This window comes from Halyomorpha halys, unplaced genomic scaffold (assembly GCF_000696795.3).
Source record: "Halyomorpha halys isolate HHAL.00 unplaced genomic scaffold, Hhal_1.1 Scaffold1261.1, whole genome shotgun sequence".
NCBI lineage: Eukaryota > Metazoa > Arthropoda > Insecta > Hemiptera > Pentatomidae > Halyomorpha > Halyomorpha halys.
The window spans coordinates 3,744-25,950 of NW_027113948.1; the positions used below are offsets into that span (position 1 = coordinate 3,744).

The following is a 22,207-nucleotide window of genomic DNA, read 5'->3' on the forward strand; positions in this document are numbered from 1 at the left end:
CAGATTGGAGGTCTTGGGAAATTTTCAATAAAGCGGATTGTGTGGAATGTTGGGAGCTAAAACCAGATTGGAAAGGATTAAGGAGAGCTTTTTGCTTAGATTTAGATTTAGGATCAGGTGCTTGGGATAGGATGTTGTGAAAGTACTGCTCCTTGGCGCGACATAAGGATGTTTAATTAATTAGTTCTGACTCAAATTTATGATGTGAGGTACTCTATATCAGAAGACCTCGACAATGCGTATTCAGTAGGTTAGGTAGCTAGTTAGGAAATGGAGTGACAGGATGAGTGTTACGGGAACTAGCCATAAAACCTCAAAAAATGGATACTTCATTCCATAGGGAACAAGCCAATTCTAGCTAGCAAAGGCAAAATAAAATCTGTCGCGGACCTCCTCTACTTGTATATGGCACAAACACTAAAGGTTCATCGAGACATCCCGCCAACCTGCAACACAAGGATCACAACGATGATTCAACCCAAACAAGCATCCAGCCGACTGGTCTCACATGGCGACAACTACTTCGACACAAACCAACCGAAGGAAATCCCACTAGGCCGTTTCACTAAGCAACATACGGCACTTGTGATGCTTCGACTGTGCCCTCAGCGGAATACCAAAGTCATCCAGCCAGCTCGCACCTCATGGCACAAACCGGCGCTGCTGATGTTCTCCACACATTACCTTACTGAGACTAGCCTTCCAACTCACGAACCAACAAGCTTGAGAAAATTCTCTGAAAAACTCAAGCGTGAAACATATAGGTAAAAGTTTCAAAAATTTCAATCTGTTATTCCACTTTGAGAAAGCTGAAACAAAAATTGAAGGTATCAATATGTTTAAGGTAAAGACGACCCGTAGTTTTTTTCTACAAACTTTCATACAATATTTTGAGTGTTAGATTAATGTTTTTTTTTGCCAATTTTAGTAAGTTAAAATCTAGAGGGAAAAGTAAAATAAATTTCTTTTTTTCATAGTGTTAATAACAATAATAAAATGTGGATTTTTTAATTATTTTTTTAAACAATTTAAAAAAAAACCTATGCATGAGAGGGGATATGGAGTTCATTTTTGTATTCAGCATGTTTTAAACCATATAATTTAGCAAACATATCCCCTGCAGCTGTAACAATAAAAATTCTAGACATGTGTATTCCCAAAGCAGCCGTCAGTCAATCAATAAATATCGACATGGCCTCAAGAAAAATGACCGGTCAATAATCGATTAGAATTTGGGAAGCAATTTGGCTTTTGAGAGCAGCAAAAATGGTTTAAAGAATGCTGTACTCTTGACTCATCGAAAACATCAGGCCGAATTATCCTTCGATTCGTCAAACAATTGGGACTGTGCTCTGGTAATAGGGGAATAGTCACTGGATTCCCTCTTTTTCCCAAAGTTAACTGAATTATTCAACATATGATCGAGCGCTTTTGGCACTGAAGCAATTCGCCACTTTCGACACGATATCGAAGGGCGAAGTTATATAACATACTTACTAATCATAAGGCGTTATTATATGACATGATACAAAAGGTTATTACAGCATTTTCTTTGTGGATTAAATGGCTTAATTATATCAGCCAGTTTTCAACTGATATACGTCATGTTAAGGGAGACTAGAATGATATCGCAGAAGCACTGTCACGGTTGGATGCTTTAAACTTGACTGCTTGAAAACTGAAAATGATCATGGCAGACTTTCTTAATTACAAGCTGATGATCCTGAATTGGAGACGCTCAAACGACAAAGTAATTTGCAGTTCAAGACTTTATGTTTCCTATGTACTAACATCATCATAACCTGTGAAACCAGCACTTGTGAAGCTCGTATATACATCTCTCAATTTATGTGAAAGAAAATATTCAACACCATTCATCAGCCTAGCCATCCTGAAAATAGAGTAATGGGAATACTCCTTTTTCAGAAATATTTCTGACCCAATGAAAAAGAATGTAGACGAGAGGACGATTTTTGTCTTCTTTAATGATAATTGGCCAGAGCTCGGATTATTATACTTATTGTAAGTTGTATATTGTACTTTATGTTCATTGTAGTAACATTAAATAAAAGTGTATTAACGAGTATAAATACATTACCTTTTTTATTTATAATATATATATTAGAAGTAAAGGTAATAGGAACAATATTTTAATAAATGTATTAATTATCTTATTAAAAAATTTAAGATGGCAACACTGTTAAGTTACAGATCCTGTATTATATTTTCTCAACTTTAAATTTATAAAAATATTCCTAACATAGCAAGAAAGTGACTATGGATATTTAATAATAAATTTCAAGTCCTTTAATAATATTGCTTGCATTAAATTTATTTATGGCAAAATGGCGTCTTTAAAGTAATTGTTGAAGTCTTATTCTATCGATCGATAAACATGGTTGTTCAGTGTTATATGAACTGAGGTGTTAGTTGAGACAGGCTTAATTTTTTAGTAGAATGTTATTTGATGAATGTTTGTGTATCTTACTACTTCATATTACCTTATTCAAGGCTAGTGTTATTAAATGATCTCGTTTTAATGTGTCTTCGTCCACGCAGGTGCGTACGCAGACGTACAGTCTCTTATTTTCTCTGGGCCTGCTCAGACTTTATGTAGTTACTATCTGTTAAATTTACTATGTCTGTTTAGTTGTAATAATGCTATAATACTCCTTAATCACGTTTACATTGTTTATTCTATATCTTGCTATGGTCGGATGTGATTTGCTGTTTTAGATAAATGTTTATTATATGAATTTTGTTAAATCTATATACTTAATGTTTTAATTTAATAAAATAAACCCAATTTAAGTGATTTTTTTCATTTTTAGTTCCTTCGCATGGATTTGTATTCATTGCTGTGTGATAGAATCTATCATGTTTCTTGCAATCAGCATATTTGAAATTATCATATTTTATTTAATTTATGAACATTTAGGTTGTTTATATTCATAGATTCCTAATAACCTGATTTTATCAAATATTAATATACCACAGAGCTTTATTTAAATTGAGTGATGTATATGTTTCTCATTATAGTTGTTAATGGGATAAGAACAATTGTCATTTACATGTTATTTATTGTGGTTAATTTGAAGCAATTTTTCACTTAAAAAGTTCAGCTAATAGTGGTATATTTCAAATATCCTTTATATTTATTTGTAGACTAATCTGTGTTACATGAATATACATTGTGCATTTAATTAGAGAATTTAATTTTAATTTATTAACTTTATACATTCCATAGATCACAGATATGTTAAGTTTACTTCTCTTATTCCATTCACAACACATAAACAGACGAAATTATCCTACTTTACTCTCAGTGACATGGAGTTTAATTATCAAATTGGGTAAAATGTTGATTTTCCAAAAGACTTAACTGTTACAGCTGGATTATCTTCATAAGTTACTCTAATAAAATCTTTACCTAATTCAAGTTTGCGATGATGTTGTTCAAGTTTTGTATTATATTGTAGGAAGAAATTTCTACCTGACAATTTTTTTCCTACAGTCATTACAGCTACTGCATGCTTGGGTGACCTTTGCTGTAGAATTTTTCAATGCATGTTTTGCAGCTACTTCACATTTGATCAATTTTCATAACAAAAAAAGGCTGAATGCATCATCTTGTCTCTTATTTTATGAAAATGTAATCCTTAACTTGATGGTAGGGTTTTTCTAGTTAGTCATTTTATACCTTTTTATTTATTATAAGTGAACAAAGGATTCCTCCTAGGTAATAGTCTGTTGTTAACTATCAAACTTGGAGTAATCTCATATTAATCAAAATTCTACTCTACTTATTTAGTTACATGATTGTTGATACTTAACATTTTGTTGCTAAATTATACCTAAAGGTATTTGTAATGCCTCCAAAAATATGAAAATCATTACCTGTAATCATCCAAATGTATCCTTATATGTACACTGACATACTAAATTGATTAAATTATTGCATTTCTCTTATTCAAAGAAATTTATAAATTGTAATATTTATGGAATGATGTTAGAAATTTAAAATGTTTGAACTTTATAACCTTGTTACTTAAATATTATAACTTATATGTCCATTGAGAAATGAGAACTGTTCACTAATTCTGTTTGTCACTCACTGTGCCTGTAAGATTATATTTTGAATGATTTTAGTAATGGTTTTTGGAAGTAGTACCATATTTATCTGGTTATAAGGCAACTAATATTTTTTAGGTAATATTTATAGAACAAAAATTTATTAATAATTAGTGGTGGTAGATTTTAATATTTATTAAACCAGGTTACTTTAATGAAATTAATATATTTATTTAATACCTAATTTATAAAAAAAAAATGGTGCGTGGAGTGTGTGCATCACATTGTCATGACTTTCACTTACCACCTTAACTGATTTCCCCTAGTTTTGAATTAATTGATGGACATGTGTTGAAGTGCTTCATGGCTATTTTTGTGATTTTCATAAAAATTCTAAAGACTAGGAAAAACAAAAGTTTGATCAATCCCTTTATATTTTTCTGTTGTTATTAAATTTCATATGTAGGGTTCCTGATTTGAGAATAACAAGTTTTAACTTTTTTCCTGCTAAGAATACAACAGTTTTACAAAAGATAACAAAGCTTTAATGCAATCGGAAAAGATTAGGAGGTCTCGGTTTTTCCAATTTGCATTGTTGTTTAAATTTCTTTTTTTTTTTTTATCTTTAGTTATTCATTGAATTCTTTAATGTTTTTTATGCATCTAATTTTTGTTAATGCCAAACTTGAGAACTGGTTATTTATTTTCAATAACCAGAATTAAAGGTACTTTAGAGGAAGATTTTTTGAAAAATTCGCCTTTAAGCCCTATCAAACTATTCTAATAAGAATGAGACCTAGCTGATATTGAAGGACATTCAATTGTAAGTTGACACACAGAGTTAAATCAAGATAATTTGAGCCTTTTTTGGGAAAAATGTGAAAAATCAATTTTATAAAGTGACATTTCCAGCAAACCAATTTTATCGAAAAAGTTGCTGTCACACCCCAAGCATATACCTTCCTTAAATATGTAATTTAATTTTTCTTATAACTCTTCGTTTTTGAGCTAGGCCTACCATACCCACACAGACCATTTTGTGATATTTGGTTATTTGGAAACAGGGGACCTCCAAACGTGTATTTCCGTCAATAACTGGAAATCTTTCATGATTGCAATAGTTCCTCTTTACTATATATTTCTTAAATTAATGACCATTAACTCATTTGTTTCGATGCACATTGGAAAATTTATAGTGGTTATTACATGGAGGTGGTTAAAAAAAAAAAATCAGGGAAGATGAGAGTTAAAAAATCACCTATTGGTACACAATTACCCCAGTCCACTCAACTTTCATTTTAATATAATGATCATCAATGAGATTAGTGAATTATGGACCTCCTGAAATTACTCGTCTTGAATTACTCTTGATCCTTCTAAATATTTTTTATTCATTGGATTTTATATGAATACTAAGACTATTATCTATGTTACACAAAGGTTCTCTTTAATATAATAAATCCCTAATATCTCTCATATAACTAATCTTATTACTAAAAACAGACTAAAATGTTGACTATGCTCCAAAACTCAAAAAATCTTAAGATTCATAGGTGTTTCGATTCTTTTGATCTGTAGTGATGTTGATATTTTTACAGGTATAATATTACCAAAAGAACTTACAGAAAACTTATTCATAATAATTTTAAAAAAGTGAAAAGTTAGTAAAAGAACAATTTTTTTCACCATAAGTGTTAACTAAACTGTTGAAGGCTAATTTTTTTACTTTTTTTATTTATGTTCTGATTCTAAAAGGATTTTTGTATCTGCAGGCAATTTGAGACCTCCAGTGATGTCTCAATTTAGGATTTATGTTTGATTTGAAGTTATAGCTTCACCAAATGTTATTTTTTCTTGTTGCTGCTATCCTATAAGCAGACCGCTGTACCGGAAATTGAACCAGGTGTGACTCCCATTCATGACTTAGTTGCCAATGGGAATTGTCTGGAAAAATATTTGAAAATTAGGTAGCTTAACACTTTGACTGCAGTTGACAACATAGTGTTGTTAAGTATTGGTGGCTTGGGAGCACGTATGACGACAAAGGGTCCTTAAGGATGGTTATTTCTAAGTTTTTTTTTTATTGAATTTATTTTTTGAAGTCTATAAATTTATTTACTTATGTATTATGTTATATTACACACCTCCAATAACATAATTTACCTTTTCAAAAGGTATTTAATTTTTTTTTCATTGTTTGGGATTATTTTATGTTGTCTAAATGATTTATAGAAAATGTAATATTCAGTAACTTTCTCAAGTCCTTATTCAGTAATTCAGTTAAAAAACCCTACAAAACAATCTTATGTAGGCTGATTGCATACAAAGATTCAGTGCCAAACGCAGATGATCACAATGTGTTGTCATAAGCTATGAAAAAAGGCTACACATTTTCATTCTGATCAATAAATTCCTTTTTCCTTTTAATGAAAATCTTTTGCGTTTTGGAGATATGTTGTCCCTTTTTTCTTTTTTTCAATAAATTCCTTTTAATGAAAATCTTTTGCATTTTGGAGATATGTTTTCCCTTTTTTTTTTTTTTTTTTTTTTTTTAATAAAATAGAGAAGGACCAGAAGAGATTTATGTATGTTTGACTAATGTATTCTTGGAAACTAATTTCAAATAAATCCTAGCTTTTTTTTTTCCCAGAGGTCTTAATAACATTTTCGAGCAATTTTCTTTGTCCATATCAGTCCCTAAAAGAGATTTCAAAACATTGTTTTTGCTGCTGTACATTTAAGGATGTCCTATAAATTTAGGTGTACCTTCGTTACTAAGCCAGGTCCTCAGATTAATGGGACTGGTCCTTGTAATGAGGTTTTTAATGTAGTATATTGTAAAGAATTTCCAGTAAAGAATATCTTATATACACACCTGTAGGGTGTCAAAGTCTAGTATTACAAAGTCTATTTTTCCATCCTGTTGATTTGGGTACCTGTCAAATTCAAGTCAAATAGGTGTTTATTTGATATGCAGTGGCTTGTCTCTTAGTCTCTATAGTAGCCCTGTTAAACTATAAGAACTTGACACTTTTTTTGAAAAAGTCTTTGAGAAACAGCTTAGAATATAGCTATCTCTTATTAAATCAGCAATGCTGGTTTTATTTCACTGATTTCTGTTTTAGGCTCATTGAATTTTATTCCATCCATGGACTGATGTGCAAATTAAATGCACTCAGAGTTGTGGTGGACAAAGCAGCTCTTTTTATGGATCAGATCAAACACAACTGCTATCCATTCACCAAAATGAATTTTGATAATATTTAACTCTATCAGTATTTAAATGATAAAGTAAGATTAATCATTACTGGATCATGAGGAACTTTTGAACCTTATGTTTTAATTCTAATCCTAAGACATGCATTGGTTTTTTTTTGGTTTTTTTTTTTTAAATATTGAAATTAGATTAAAGAATTATACATCACAGTCGTTTAATTGTCACCTTTTATCAGTAAAAATTCTGCAAATTTTATTTTATACTAAGAATATGATTTATTATACTAATAAATTCTTATTAAGAATTATGATACTTACAATTAACATATAATTATACTGAATTATAATTACAGTTTCTTGGTATTTAAAAAGTAAAAACTTTTAGTAATTAGAATTTAAATACAAAGAGATATAAATTTAATAAAGAGGAAGCGATTGTTCAGGATTTTTCAAATAGAAAGACGATTTAATATAACTAATAAAATTATAAGGTCAGGCCTAAATAGTTCAAGTGGTTTTAGGAGAGGTTAGAGTTGGCGCTTCTTGTGGCCTACACAGGAATCAACTGATCACTCACTGATTTAGCGGAGATTCGAGTTGCCGTAATTCCTCCAACTGCTCTGATCTGGTCACTTCTCGAGAAATTCTATCGCAACAAAAGGTGTAGCCATGATTCCTCTAATTATTTACTTCCCAACAATCGACAGGTCACCCAATTTCCTGTGATCAAAAGTGGTTTTAAAGCTACTTACCGCTCTTTGGCTCCTTCATTCTTAATGATCTTCATTGCTGACAGGGGAGTGTTATTATTTTCTTAACCCTATTAAATTGCACAATCCCTCCTGTCGATTGTGACAACACTACTGATCACTACCTGTTTCTATCTACCTGTAATGTTGCTTGTAATAATGAAATTAGTTTTATCCTCCACTAATACAATTCATGCAAAGGAAGAGTACACCAGCTCCGTATCTTTGAAAAGCACTCTATGAAATGGAACGAAAAACTTTATTCTGTGACATTTAGTCCCTAAAGAATAATAAAAATGTATAATTCAAGCAACTATTGTTCGACTGTGTTATGGATAATTAATTAAATAAAAGACAAAAAATAAATAATTTAATTATAAAAACTACAAATAAATATTAAGATCATTTATATATATATTTGTAAAATAAACGTATTCATTCTTTTTATATGTGCAGAGGATTGATAATCAAGGAAGGGAGGAAATAGTGTCCAAAAGAATTTAGAATGGAGATAGATTGGGAATTTCAAAATAAGATAGTACTAGATGAAAGATTTTTCAAAGGAAGCCGTTTTATAAGAAAAGTATATAAGTTTGTGGGTTGCGATCTTGTAGAAGGTAGATGGAAAAATGAAAGCTGATATGATTTTAGGAAGTTAATTTCAGTGATCTACTTCATTCAAAAATGAGTACTTCTGGAACTGATTCAGCCTCAGCTCGTTTACCTTTCTAACCTACTCATTTTAGATGTTTCTGAGTCTCATGATGACTACCAAGAGGAAAATGACAGTAAGATACCCCTAAAGGACCCTAAAGCTCGGTTAATTTTTCTGAAACTTTTTAGAGGGAAGCTCTCCCCCCTCCCTTTTCTTCTTCTCTGGTTCTACTGTTACCCTGTCCATGTGCTTCTCTTGTATTTACTCAAGCAGTTTATAAAGATTGGCTATCATAATTTTTTTCTATAGTTGTTTTGTGTATCCATCAATTAAACCAGGTATATGTTAAATGAAAAAAGTTAGTTGAAGAACTCATTAGGGTCTCTATGGTAATGAAATTCTTACAGAAATCATATGAAAATTTAATTCTTTTGAACAGACGTGCATAAAAAAAAAGAAAAGTACACCTAATGAAATGATTAAATTCAGTAAACAAAATTCTTTTACAGGATAACAAACAAAATAAAATTCCACAAATCCATGTCCCCTCATATGTTTGAACAATTTAATAATTTCCTAAAAAATTAATTATATGAAGTATAAGGAAAATACCCAAGCTATTAACATTAAAAGAACTTTGTATCAGTCAATGTTTCCATGGCTTTAGAAAGCTTGATCGCTAATTCTCAATTTCTGATTTTGACTTATAGAAAGTACTTGGTGGGGTCCATAGAAAGTACTTGGGGGTATTTTTATTTAATCAAGATTTAAAACTAGTTACATGTTTTAAATTTTACTCTATAGGATTATAATGTTAGGTTAAAGGTTTTTTGTCATAGCCTGTTATAAGTAAAGGTTTTTTTCGTTTTGGATTATAGATATGTACATATGCATTATATATGTGTATATAATCCAAATATAAGCTTGGGTCTGGGATCATTATTGATATTATTGGAGTTAAAAATATTACTAAACCTAAAAAGATAAAAATGTTCTATGATATAGCTTAACTATCAAGGTGTTAAAGAGTGGTTCAATCCAAAACATGAATAAATATTGAAGCTATTAATTAAAAAGAAATTTAAGGTTTGTTTTTCATGTTTGGAAATTCTTTCAATACTGTTCAAAGATGTTTTTGATTAAAACCTTCCACAAAATCAGTGGCTTTAAAATGAACTTAGATAATTGAGTATTAACAAAAAGTACCCAATTCCACTGAAAATTCCAGAATTAGTTGCGCTGAAGAAGGTTAGAAAATTCAAAAATCTCTCAAAAGATAGACCAAATTCCATTGATGTAACCCAGCAAAAATAAAATAAAAATTCCAAACATTGTGTAACAATATAACTAAACATGATCCTGTAAATTCTTGGTAGTATTTTCTGAGGTGATAGTATACCTTAAGAGCTAAAAAAATGTACAGAGCAGAGTTTTTCAGCAGAAAACGGTAAATATTTGATGGGTTATATTATATTATGGGTGATATTTTGTGGGTTTTTTAGTAAGTTCACCATCTTAAAGTAAATTAAATTTCCTTTTAGAAATTTAATTTGTCTTTAATAAATCTATTGCTAGGACAGACTAATAGTGATAAGTTTTATTTTTTATAAATCACACTTTATTTGAGAATATTTCTCAGCCTCCTGTCAGGGTGTCTTATAAAACTTTTTGTATATAATATACCTCAATTTTGTCTAAATTAAATTTTAGGATCGGTCTATGGTGTGGAATTATTATTAGTATTTTTTTTTGTATACATTAGTTTATTTGTTAAATAAATGATAATCTACTAACAAAACCTCAAGAACTACAAAAATCTTTGTTTAGACTTTGGTCCGATTTCACACAGAAAAACAAGAAGTATAAGTTTAATTAATTTTAAGCAAGTTATGTATATTGTTAAACAAGAAGTTTTGTTGTTATTTAAACTTCCTAAGCTAAAGCTAGAAAACTATTCAAGTTCTGTAATTCTAAATTGCAGCATTATAGGTTAGACAAAATTATTATTGCATCTGGAAAGCATGACTAAATGAATGAATTTTTTATCACTAGGTTCATTCTAATTGAAAGACTTGATTGTTTCATTTGAAAAAATATAATATTGTTTTGCTTAATAGAATTTAAAACTTTTCATATAATGAAGCAGTTATTCATATTTGTTTCTATACTTTTGCTTTTTTAATTAAACCCTTGTCGCTAGCTATATATTTTTTTGTGAACTTATCATTTTATAACCTCCCAAATTATCTATTCAAAGTTATGGAATTATTACCAGGTTGTTTTTTCTTCCTAATTGTTGATCAAAATTAATAATTTGAACTCCATTTATAATTTATTTACATTTATAATTATAATTCAGGTTGGATACCATTAGATAACCTTGTTCATAATTTGTGTAGTAGCTGTTCAGCCCCATATTTATATCTTTAATTCTATTCTCTGTTAATAGGAAGTAATTTATTTTAGCATAAGTAACATTTGAAAATAAATTGCTTCCTTATAATGGGAAAAATAATGAAATAACCCATGGTGCTGGGCACCAAAAGCTTCGCAAGTCATCTGAAAACGCTTTAATAAAATAATGGTAAATGAGACTGCTATCCAACATGAATTAAAAAATAAATTTAAACAGTTTACCTACAATGTAATAAAATTTATATTTATGAGAAAAAAAATACTCAATGAAACGAATTTCTCTTTTTTTAGACATAAAGAACTATAAAGTGGTGAAAAGCTGTTAAAGAATTAATGTTACTACGAAAACATTTTTAGTATTAAAAAATTAATTTAACTTTTAAAAAAAGTTAACAACTTGGAAACTGCGCGATGATTACCTCCTTCCTTGAATGATCTGTAAGTACTAAATAAGAAAACAGTGTATTTTGTTGCTAATAAGTATAGTGATCTCAAATATTAGTAGTCTTTAATATGTTAATATGCTTATAATAAATTTTAAGTAATAACTATTATCATGGAGTTACTAGAACTAATTAAGATAGAAAAAACAAACTTTTTTTCTGAAATGAGGAGTAGTGGAAGTGCAGTCAGTGAATAACACAAATAAGTAATAAGTTATTTATTAGTGCCAACATTTCAGGCCTTCACCAGGGCAACATATGTAGATCTACCACACAAGTCATTGTCATTATGATTATAAGTCATTGAAATTCTAGCTCAAACATTGGCACTAATAAATACGTTTTTACTTATTTGTGTTATTCAGTGACCATGCCCCCTACCATCTCCTCATATAAAATCTACAGTCAACTATCATTACATCATTTTTTCTGGAAAAATGTTGGTGTAATTATTATTTTATATAGTGATTAGGTGTTTCAAAAATAGTGTTACATGAGTAAACATAGAAAGGTCTAAAATGTTTTGTTTTAGAGTCTTAGTTTCTGAATTATTTACAATTGAATGGTATAAATCCTTTAAAAAGTATTTATTTTGGGTGTTGATCTATCTGTCTATATTGTAAATAGATAAATCCATTTAAAAGTGTTTTAAACAGTAGAACAGTTAGTATCTCCTGATAAATAAAACTAGAACTAAATCTTTGTTCTTTTCCTTTTCAAGCCATTGTCAGCCTCAGTCTGGGTGCCTCAATATTTTTTATTAAGCAAACCAATTTTTGACTGACGAAGACCATGAAATCATATTTTTATTTCTATTCTCCCATATGTTTCTAAATAGTTATGACAAACATTTCAAATGATGATGAATCCAACTTTTTTTTTTTTAGTTATTTATTTACCTTTCTTGTTCCTGATTTTAAAGTAGTAAAATAGATGTAGTAGGAAATTAATTATACCGTTTAACTATGATTAGAATCAATGCAATTCATTATTTCTTCAATACCTCACTTACTGCTAATATTCTTTATAAACAAAAACATTTTTCTTTTAAACTGATTTGTTTTTGGTTTGAAAGAATTATTCTATTATTGATTTACAAACTTATTACCAAACCAAAGGAAAAAGTACTGTGCCTCATATATTCTAGTTTGTTTGAGATTTGAACTTTTGATTCCCTCAGCCAATAAAATATCTATATTTTTTTCATGTTTAATCATCCTGTCATAAGTTAATTAATGTTTAAAGGAAAGCAAAACTATTGATCTTCTGTTGTATTAAAAATATTATCTCACATAGTAGAGGAATTTTAAATTTAGTCAGTGTAAAGTAAGTTGAATTCTTGGTTATTGTTTCAGATATTTTGGAAATTTAGGTTCATGATAGTGATAACAACCTGTTCAATTTATGAAATTTTTTTCTTAATTATTTTTTTTTTTTAATTTTACAGTTTGCATCATGGGAATAAATCATCTTCAGATAAGAATTTTTAATGTATTCTTTGTTTCAGTTTCTACCATCCACTGAGTCAGTGCTTTTACCCGTATAGCTGAGACCACCAAACAGTATACATCGTATATATTTCTCTCACAACCTACTGATACTCAAAATATGAATAAAGTAATATTGAACAATGAATTGGAAGAATGTATTGAATTTGATGGCTTAAGTAGTGTTTTATAAGATGCTATCAACATTAGAAGGAAGGAAAGTGTTGTAATTGGAAGTCTTGTATATTTGTAAGTAATCGCACATTAGTATTCATTTAAAAAAAGGGACAGTTTTTTACCTGTTAAGTTATTTTATATTTGGTATAATTGTATTGCATGAGTTTTTTAGTATATTTTTTCCCTGTATATCATGACTTTATTAAGGCTAAATGTACAGCTTCATGGGACGCACCTGAATTTACTTTTCTATTTACTCCTGAACGGATGGTCCGATTTTGGATCTGTAAAGTGCATTTTGTGTTTTTTGATAATAGAAGTTACTGAAATTATGTTTAAAAAACACCAATCCAATAATAAAGAAAATAAGATGCAAAAAAATGAGTTAACGATAAATTTTCAAAAATGTTGCCTTATAGGCAGTTGAAGAACCGTTCACTGAGACCAATGAGACATTCCGTGAAATTATGGCATTTATACAGCGATCTTAAAGAGAAAAATACGTTTTTGTTAACAAATGGCAGGAAACCGTTTGAGGTGGTACCGGCTGGAACGATATGGCAACTCAAGGCTGCTAAAACTAACTTTCTCATAGCAATACCTAAATTTGAGAATAGTCACAGTAAATTTGTATTGGTATTCTGCTATTATTTATTTCTACACTAATATTGAAAATAATTTGCATTAATTTTTTTTCTAGGTACTATCTAATTAGTATTAATAATTACTATTAGTATTTCCTTGAATCGTGAGATTTTAGCCTATTGTTTGCTTTTACTTTTTTAATATTTGTTATTGGATGTTATGATTTTTTGAAATTATCCACAACTATTGTCTGTTTCGTACTTTCAAAAAATAAGTTATAGAAGAACAAAAAAATAATTCTTTAAATTTATTATAAATAGAAACGTTTTAGAATAAATCTTAGTAGTACAAATATTTTTCCAACTAAGTTACTTGTCTGTTCTATTTGGAGAAATAATGAAAGGAAAGGGACGCAACAATGAAACCCTTATTTCGTGATAACAACCCTTATTGGTCTATTAGAATTCTTTTTCTGTTATATTCATACACACTTACAGGAAACCCTGTACATATAAAGCTAATCTGAAAATTCAAACCACAGAACAAATTTTGCAATCCAACTTTTATTAAACTACGCAACGCGTTTTTCATTGTGCGCATGAAATGATCTCTGATTTTCAAAATTCAATCTGGGTACAAAATAATCAATGTGGCAATAGGAAAAATAATAAATAATCATTATTTAAATTTTCTATATATTTATTTTTTCCTTTAATATATTTATTTATTTTTGTTGTATTTTAATATAGTAAGCTTGTGAGGAATGTGCATAAAAGCTATTTGTTTCAGTGGACAAACCTGTTTTCCTTGTGAATAGTATCGTTGATAATTTGACTGCGGAAAATCAAAAAATAAGTAACTTGCTGGCTCAAATGTCTAATACCGAAAGATGAAGTTCGTTTATCTTTGAAAATCATATCTTGTAAGGTACAACAATATAATGTATTATAGAATAAAGGTTGGATTGTTAAAAAATAAATTGGGTCCAGAGGTACTGGACTCAATAAAGCCTGTCTTTCACTTCCATTCGTTCTTTATAACTTCTTTCATTTTAGTATTTTTTTTTTTTTTTGCTTTTTGCTCTCGACTACTATATGCATATATATCTAACTTAAGTATCGACGAAGCCTATATAATATAATATATATATATATAACGTGCCATGAAGCCACTCTATGCCTCCTGTACTCTTGGGGTGCTCTGGTGTGTTGAGCTGCCATGTTACGTCAAGATCCTTAATTTATGTTTGAATTATGGCATTGTTAAATGGCATTCTCTGCCTGAATCTGATGAGATGCGCCCCGCAGCTCCGTAGAATTGAAACCACAATCGGAAAGCTGCCAACACTGCTTCCGACAACTTGTCCAACACCTGATGCGCCATTGCCACGTTACTGAAGAGATCAAATATGGTTATTCATTTATATCCTCTCCTAATGAAAGTGTCGACCTTTAGATCATTCATCGGTGCATCTGAGGTAGGTATCTCCTGTGGTCAAGGCAAGAGGAGGACTTGGAGAAGAAGCGGAAAAACAGGTAGAATCGAGGAGAGTTTTTAAGGAGTGTACTACAGAGGGGTGACTGCACATTAAAAGAACCACCATGTGAGAGGAGCACGCTGGTTTGCCTATTATACGAGCAAAGAGAGGAGTAAGCTGTCTGATTTACACTGGGAAACACATTCGTCTGCCGATAGGCCCTACAGAGATTGAGTGGTGGAGAGAGGGAACTACAGGTCTGACTATGTAACTGTCAGTTGATCACTCTGGGTAGGCCTTGCAGCATTAAAAGATAAACAGAAATGGAATTGGGTAAGTGGTGGTTTAAGGGAGGAAAGGTTACAGTCCATGTATGAGGAAAATGCCCCAAGACAACCAGATAATCATTGATTATCACTGATAATCATTGACTACGAGATCTTTTGGAAAAGGTGGTAGCAAATATAAAAAATAGTGGGATTCAGTAGGATATTAGAATTGGAGTGAAGAGGTACAGCTGTCAAAAGCTCGTGTATGACTGTAAGCGAGAATGGGTGATTAACTAGAGGGAGAGTCAGAAAGGGGCAATATTGAAGCAATATGATGATATTTTTTGTAAAGAAGAGGAAGTACTGAGAGCTACAGGAAAAAACGGTGCACGAAATCACATTGAAGTAGGATAGGGTGAAGTACGTGAAGGAGAGGTGATATCCCCAGGCACTTCGTAAACACATTAGGGAAGAAATAGAAAGTTTACAGAAGCAAGTGATAATTGTGGACAGTACTTCGCCCTACAACTGTCCATGGTGAGTAGTACGCAAAAAAAGTGCCTCGGACGAATTCCAGAGAATCAGGGAGTTTGACCTCAATCATTCTTGGTGTGTTAAGGTGCCACATCACATTGATATCCTTCATTTCCTTTCGGATCAGGGGTTGTCGACTTCTCTTCCTCCATCCAATGAGATGTGGCCGTTCCAAAACTATCTCCGAAAACCTGTCCTGCACCTGGTGCACCATTGCTGCATTAGTGAAGAGGTCAATCATGGTCACCTATGTTCTTTATCTCTTGGCGTCCATTCTCGCAACCACATTGTTCCTTTTCTTGTTCCACAGTGATCGAGACAACCAACCATATTTTTTATACCTGGTTTATATAGTACATCCATATTATATTTGGCTAGGAACACCTTCCAGCCTGTAATTCTGGCTGACAGTTCCTTCAGTTTTTCCACCCCTGGAGTTGTTTGTGGTCAGTATGTAACTTGAACCTTCCACTGAACACATATGGTCTAAAGTGATCGACAGTCCACACTATTCCAAGTAGTACTCGCTCCATTGGGCTATATGTAATTTCCGTCTCCATAAGGCACCTGCTGGCGTATGCCACTGGGTGCTCTCCCCCTTCGCCCTCCTGAGACACCATCGATCCTAGCGTATATTCACGGGCATCTGTTGTTATTTTGGATTGCCGAGTCAAATCCGCAGAAAGCAAGTACCGGCTCTTGCTGTAACTTCTCCATGCACTGTCTGATAATGTATCTGAGATCTTGTCGGCCATTGCCGTCCTGATTTCCACTCCAGAGCATTGGCATATGCTTGTGTGGATTGTGGTGATTGACGGTAGAGGTGGAATCTGATTTGTAACTGGCGGAACTGCTACCGATGGGTTTTCTGACATAGATTCAAAATTGGGTCCTGGAATATACTGTTATTCACCAAAGAAGTTTACTCTAACACCTATGAAATTTCAGGTATAGAGAGCAGAAGTTATGTTTTACCACTCTTCTACTTTTTTTCTTGCCAATCCTGTTCCTGACTTTGGCCTATAACTTATGCAAGGTCAAAACATTATCGGTCATTTCAACCTCTCCCGGCAAAGTCCTACGGCAGTCCGTCGATGCACCCCCAACCCAAAAATTTCGAATGGGGCGAACCCTGTGACTATGTATACGGGGTGGTTGTATGCTGCGACTGCCCGTTCCATGGCGTCATCAGATTCCAGCCGCTTTCTAGCTGGTACACTCGTAGGTCGTCACTTAGAGTGATATGCAGTCGCTCTATCCCTCCGCGGCTTGTTGGATGTTGAGTTACCAAATCACTTAAAATAGTCTCATTTCCTCTCTGATCCTTGTATTGTCGCATTCTCTCTCACTGTTGGAAGAAATTCTGTCGGGCACACCATATAATTGGAACCATGTTCGATGGGCTCGTAAAACCGCCTCCGCTGATCTGTCCTGTACATGCCATATCCACCTTACTGAATACATCGATGACTATGACTCATTTATAGCCTTTGCAGGTGAAAGAATTCACCTGTAAGTCGCTTAGCGGTGTGTTCGCAGTAGTGGTCCCTTCTTCAGCTGCACGGGGTGGGTGCCGATCATACTTCATATTGAGGCACACCTCGCATATCCCAAGAATCTCCTGGATTGTGTGTTTTCTGCCCCACCAGAAATATTTGCGCCGTAATGCTTGTAAAGTCTCCTTCAGCCCATAATGATTAGTTTTTCCATAGTGATACGCCAACACCTCATGTGCATCGAATAAACGATCGATCTATGCCAATTTTTTCGATTTTTCTTAGTCCTTAGATCTTTTCCCAAACTGTCGCGTTTCCAACATATAAACGGTGAATTTTACCGGCGTTGGATGCTTCTTTTGGTTCTCTACAGATTTGATCCTCTTTGACACCAGATTGGATAGGATAGTTACCAGATTGTCGAAATGATACTGCTGCCGTACTTGCTATGTTCCGTCTTCAGCAACCCCGTGGTTTTTGTCTTCCAAATAATCTGCCACTTCTTGTTGTTAATAATATCCTTCAGCTCCTCTATTTTTGTCGTTTGAACATTCTTCTGCGTACGTCTCCTCCCCATTCTGGTTTTCTGGTGAGGCCGATTGCTGTTATTCTGCCGGAGTCCACTCCCTCTAAAACTACCTTCCAATTCTAGACATTTTCTCTTGGTCATATTCTACTGCGTTTACCATTATTGATCACGAGAGCTAATCTGCTACTACGTTTTCCTTGCCACGTTTGTACGTGATGTCCATGTTGTACTGGATCAACAGTTCTTTCCACCTTGTAATTATCGCCAACGATTTAGCTTCCCCACCCATTGGAGGGCCCTTTGTACAAGTAGGATTGGAAATGCTCTATTGACCATATTATCCCCAGCAGTTCTCATTTCAAGGCGCTGTAACGTGCTTCGGCCTCTGTGACACCTTACCTCACTTTCTTATGACAGCACTGCTCCCAGCGCGCACTCACTAGCGTCTGTTGTGAGCGTGAACTGTTTTCGGAAGTCAGGAAACGCTATTACTGGTTCCTTCTGCTTATACAGTTTCTTATATTGCCTTCAATGGCCGGCGCCATTATTATCGCACTAACCTTCCTTAGCAAATTGTTGAGGTGTTCCGGCATATCAGGCGTTTATGTCGGTCGGCACTGTCATCCGATGTAAGGCGGTACCTTCTGCACATCCGGTCTTACCCCCTCCTGAGATATAGTGTATCCTAACTAATGTATTTGTTTTTGTCCCAGCAATGACTTCTATTGAGATAGTTTTTGTCCAAATTCTCGCATCCTTTGGAAACCGCTCTTTAAGTGTTTCACATGGTCTGTAAGCGATTTACTAAACACCAGGAGGTGATCCTTGTAAATCTGGCATACTGATTCATCTATACCACTCAAAAATTCGTCTGTTAACCTTTGAAACGTAATGTTCGCGTTCTTCAGATCAAACCGCATTCTCCTAAATTCCTAATGCCCTCGTTCCAAAGTAAAAGCCGTTTTGTGTTGGTCCTCTGGGTGCATACGGATCTGGTGATACCCTGCTTTCAAGTCTAAGGTGCTAAAGATTTTACCCCCTCCTAGTCTGTCAAGGATATTCTCAAACCTCAGTATCCGATACTTCTCATCTACGGTATTATCATTGAGCTTGCGTTAATCGATTACCACCCTATATATCTCCCCGTTCTCATCTGGTGTAGGCTTCTTCCACACCGCCCACAACAAACTATTATAGGGTGACATACTGTCCACAATGATTCCTTGTCTTCTTAAGTTTTCGATTTCATCTCTTATGTTCTTCCGGAGTGTCTGTGGATATCTTAGTTCTTTAAAATATGTCACTCTTTCCTCCTTTAGTGGAATCTCATGAATCGTCCTTTCTGTTGGACCCAATACCTCTCCTTCATTAAAGAAAATGTGGTCAAATTCCGTTGTAATGGGGTCCTTCCAATTCTCTGCCTGCGCTACTTCCCCTACTCGCGCGTTTCCATCTGCTATTGTTTGTTGCCATCTGCACTTCTTTCTTCCGAATTTAATATTCCATTTCCCATTACTATTCTTTATCCTAGGCCCTACCTTTTCTAAAAGATCGCAACCAATAATCACCTGATAATCTCTAAGCATCCTACTCATTACATGAATTGTTGAAATACCCCCTTTAGCCCCCATTTACCTCAGTCCTATCTCTATCTACCCCTCTACACTGCATGGTCCACCCAGAGTGATTAATTTACATTTGCAAACCTTTACTTGGAGTGTCCTCCCCTCGCCGCTAATTAGTACTTCTACAACAAGAAATGGTGTTTGAACTGCTCGTGTCTGATGGAGTTTACTCTTCCGTTCACTCAGATAATAGGCAGACCGCCCTGCTCTCCTTTCACATGATAGTTTGTCAATGTGCCTCTCAGCTTAAATCCTCCTCAGATCTCACATGTCTTCCTTCCTCTTGGCCCTCACCTCCACATGCTTTCTCGGCTCCTTTACTCATGACCATTCTTTTGTTCATCCACTTCGTCTTCAGTTTCTGTTACTCCTGAAACTTCCGCCGACTCACTTGGCAGTCCACTCAGCCTCTGCCGAAGGCTTTTCCTCTGAACTTGTTGGGCATTGGCCTCCATTGGTTCGTTTTCTTCCATATTCCTTCTTCGATACATGTAAGTCATTCTTCCTGAATTATTATATCCCAGATTAGTGAGGTTGTTAGACATTAGTGAACCTGACAGAACTAAATTTTAGTGTGTTTCTTATGTTACTGTAATGTTCACTGCCTTTATTAAATTTGCTTATTATTTTTGAACTTGCTGATCTCTCCTTTAATCGTCTATTTTTCAATACATTGTATTATTATTATTATTTTCTAATTACTTCTTTGTCTTACTAACTTTGTATTTTGTTTCTTTATGCTTCTTTTTTTGCATATTACATTAGTTAGGTATATTTTCTTTCCATTTTTAAATTATTCATATTTCGAAGTTTCTTTGCAATATAAAACTATATATTTTTATTTACCAATTCTTTAATTACATTATTTTTATCTACATTTATTATGTACAATTATTTACTTTAATCATTCTATATATCCTTTATCCACTGGTTGTTAGCTTGTTTTTTGGCACTAGTAAATAAGCTTTTTAACTTATTTGTGTTAGTCTCTGACCGCACCTCCTACTGTCTTCTTCTCATAAATATTATCCACGGTCGACTATCTTCTCATCTATCAATGAACAATTTTTTGATACAATACTTATTTCTGATTTTGTTTTTTTTATTTCTCTAAATATGAGAAAAAGAAACTAAAACAATATAGTGATTACAATGGTAAATTATAATAAATTTAAATAGCATGAAATATTTTGACAAGGAAATCAAAATTTACCTAAAGAAAAAAATTTAAAAACATTATTATTAAATGAATGGAATATGGTCCGGATGCGGTAAAAAAAAACTCAAATAGTAGATAATAATACTATTTTATTGAGCCAACGTTTCGCCCCACGTTGCAGGGCTTCGTCAGGGCTAAAAAAGATTCAAACACTATAGTTACAAAAAGGAAAAAAAGAAAAAACATAAGTGTAAAATAACAGGGGTATAAAATGTAAAAAAGTAAGATATAAGAAAAATTAAAGGTGTAAATAGTAAATGAAAAGGGTAATAGTAACAGATTGATAAGAGAAGAAATATTAAAGAAAGTACAAATAAAGAGATGAAAACAGAAAAAAAAAATACAAATCAAATGATGAGACAGAATGCATACTTCAACCTCATACCACGCTTAACCTCACCTCATTTCGTTCTGCTTTAGAACTTAGCTGTAATTCTGGTTACCTAACTTTTCAAGATAAATTTTACCACCAAATTAACGGACTTGCGATGGGGAACTGACTTGCTCCAGATATCTCTAATATTGTTCTTAATGACCTTCTCGACTCTATAATACCCCTCTTCTCACAAGACATAATTTTCATTAAAAAGTACGTTGACGATCTCTTCCTGGTCCTCAATCCTGACAGAATCCCTGAGATCCTATCAGCCTTTAACTCCTACCACCCTCGTCTTCGGTTTACTGTTGAAGGTGAAATTGACCATTCTCTCCCTTTTCTTGACCTACTTATTATCAGAAATTCCGATGGCTCCCTATCCACTAATTGGTATACCAAACCCACTTATTCTGGTAGACTCCTCAACTATTTTTCTCAACATCCTTATCACCAAATTATTAATGTTGCTAAGAACCTTATCCACCGATCCTTTTCTCTTTCTGACCCTCAATACCACCAGACCAACATACATGTTACTCCAATCCCTCCTGTCCTCAACTCTTCTCAACCCACTCCACCACTTGTTCAGTACAGGTCGCTTCCGTATATCCCCATTCTTTCTGATAAAATTCAAAAATCTTTAAGTTCCACTATTCCCACCCTGCGTCTTGGTTTGAAGTCCCATAATAAAATTTCCTATCTTTTTTCCAAATTGAAAGACCCTATTCCTTTCTTACAACATTACAATGTGGTTTACCGGATACCCTGTTCAACCCCATGCTGCAATTCCTTCTATATCGGCGAAACTAAAAACCAACTTAAGAACCGCATTTCCCAGCACAAAACTTCCATCAACTCCTGTAATCCACTTGCATCTAAATTAT

General features: G+C 33.0%; 1 protein-coding gene across 3 annotated transcripts in view; it reads left to right on the forward strand.

The window, feature by feature from the left end:
* Positions 1-2,210: 2,210 nt before the first annotated feature.
* LOC106689025 (DNA-binding protein Ewg) overlaps positions 2,211-22,207 on the forward strand; it is a 65,317-nt gene continuing 45,320 nt past the window's right edge. For all 3 annotated transcript variants that reach the window (XM_067051184.1, XM_067051186.1, XM_067051185.1), the window contains exons 1-3: positions 2,211-2,559; positions 11,398-11,544; positions 13,057-13,285. The gene's annotated coding sequence lies outside the window, so the exon portion shown is untranslated. The remainder of the gene's footprint in view (positions 2,560-11,397; positions 11,545-13,056; positions 13,286-22,207) is intronic.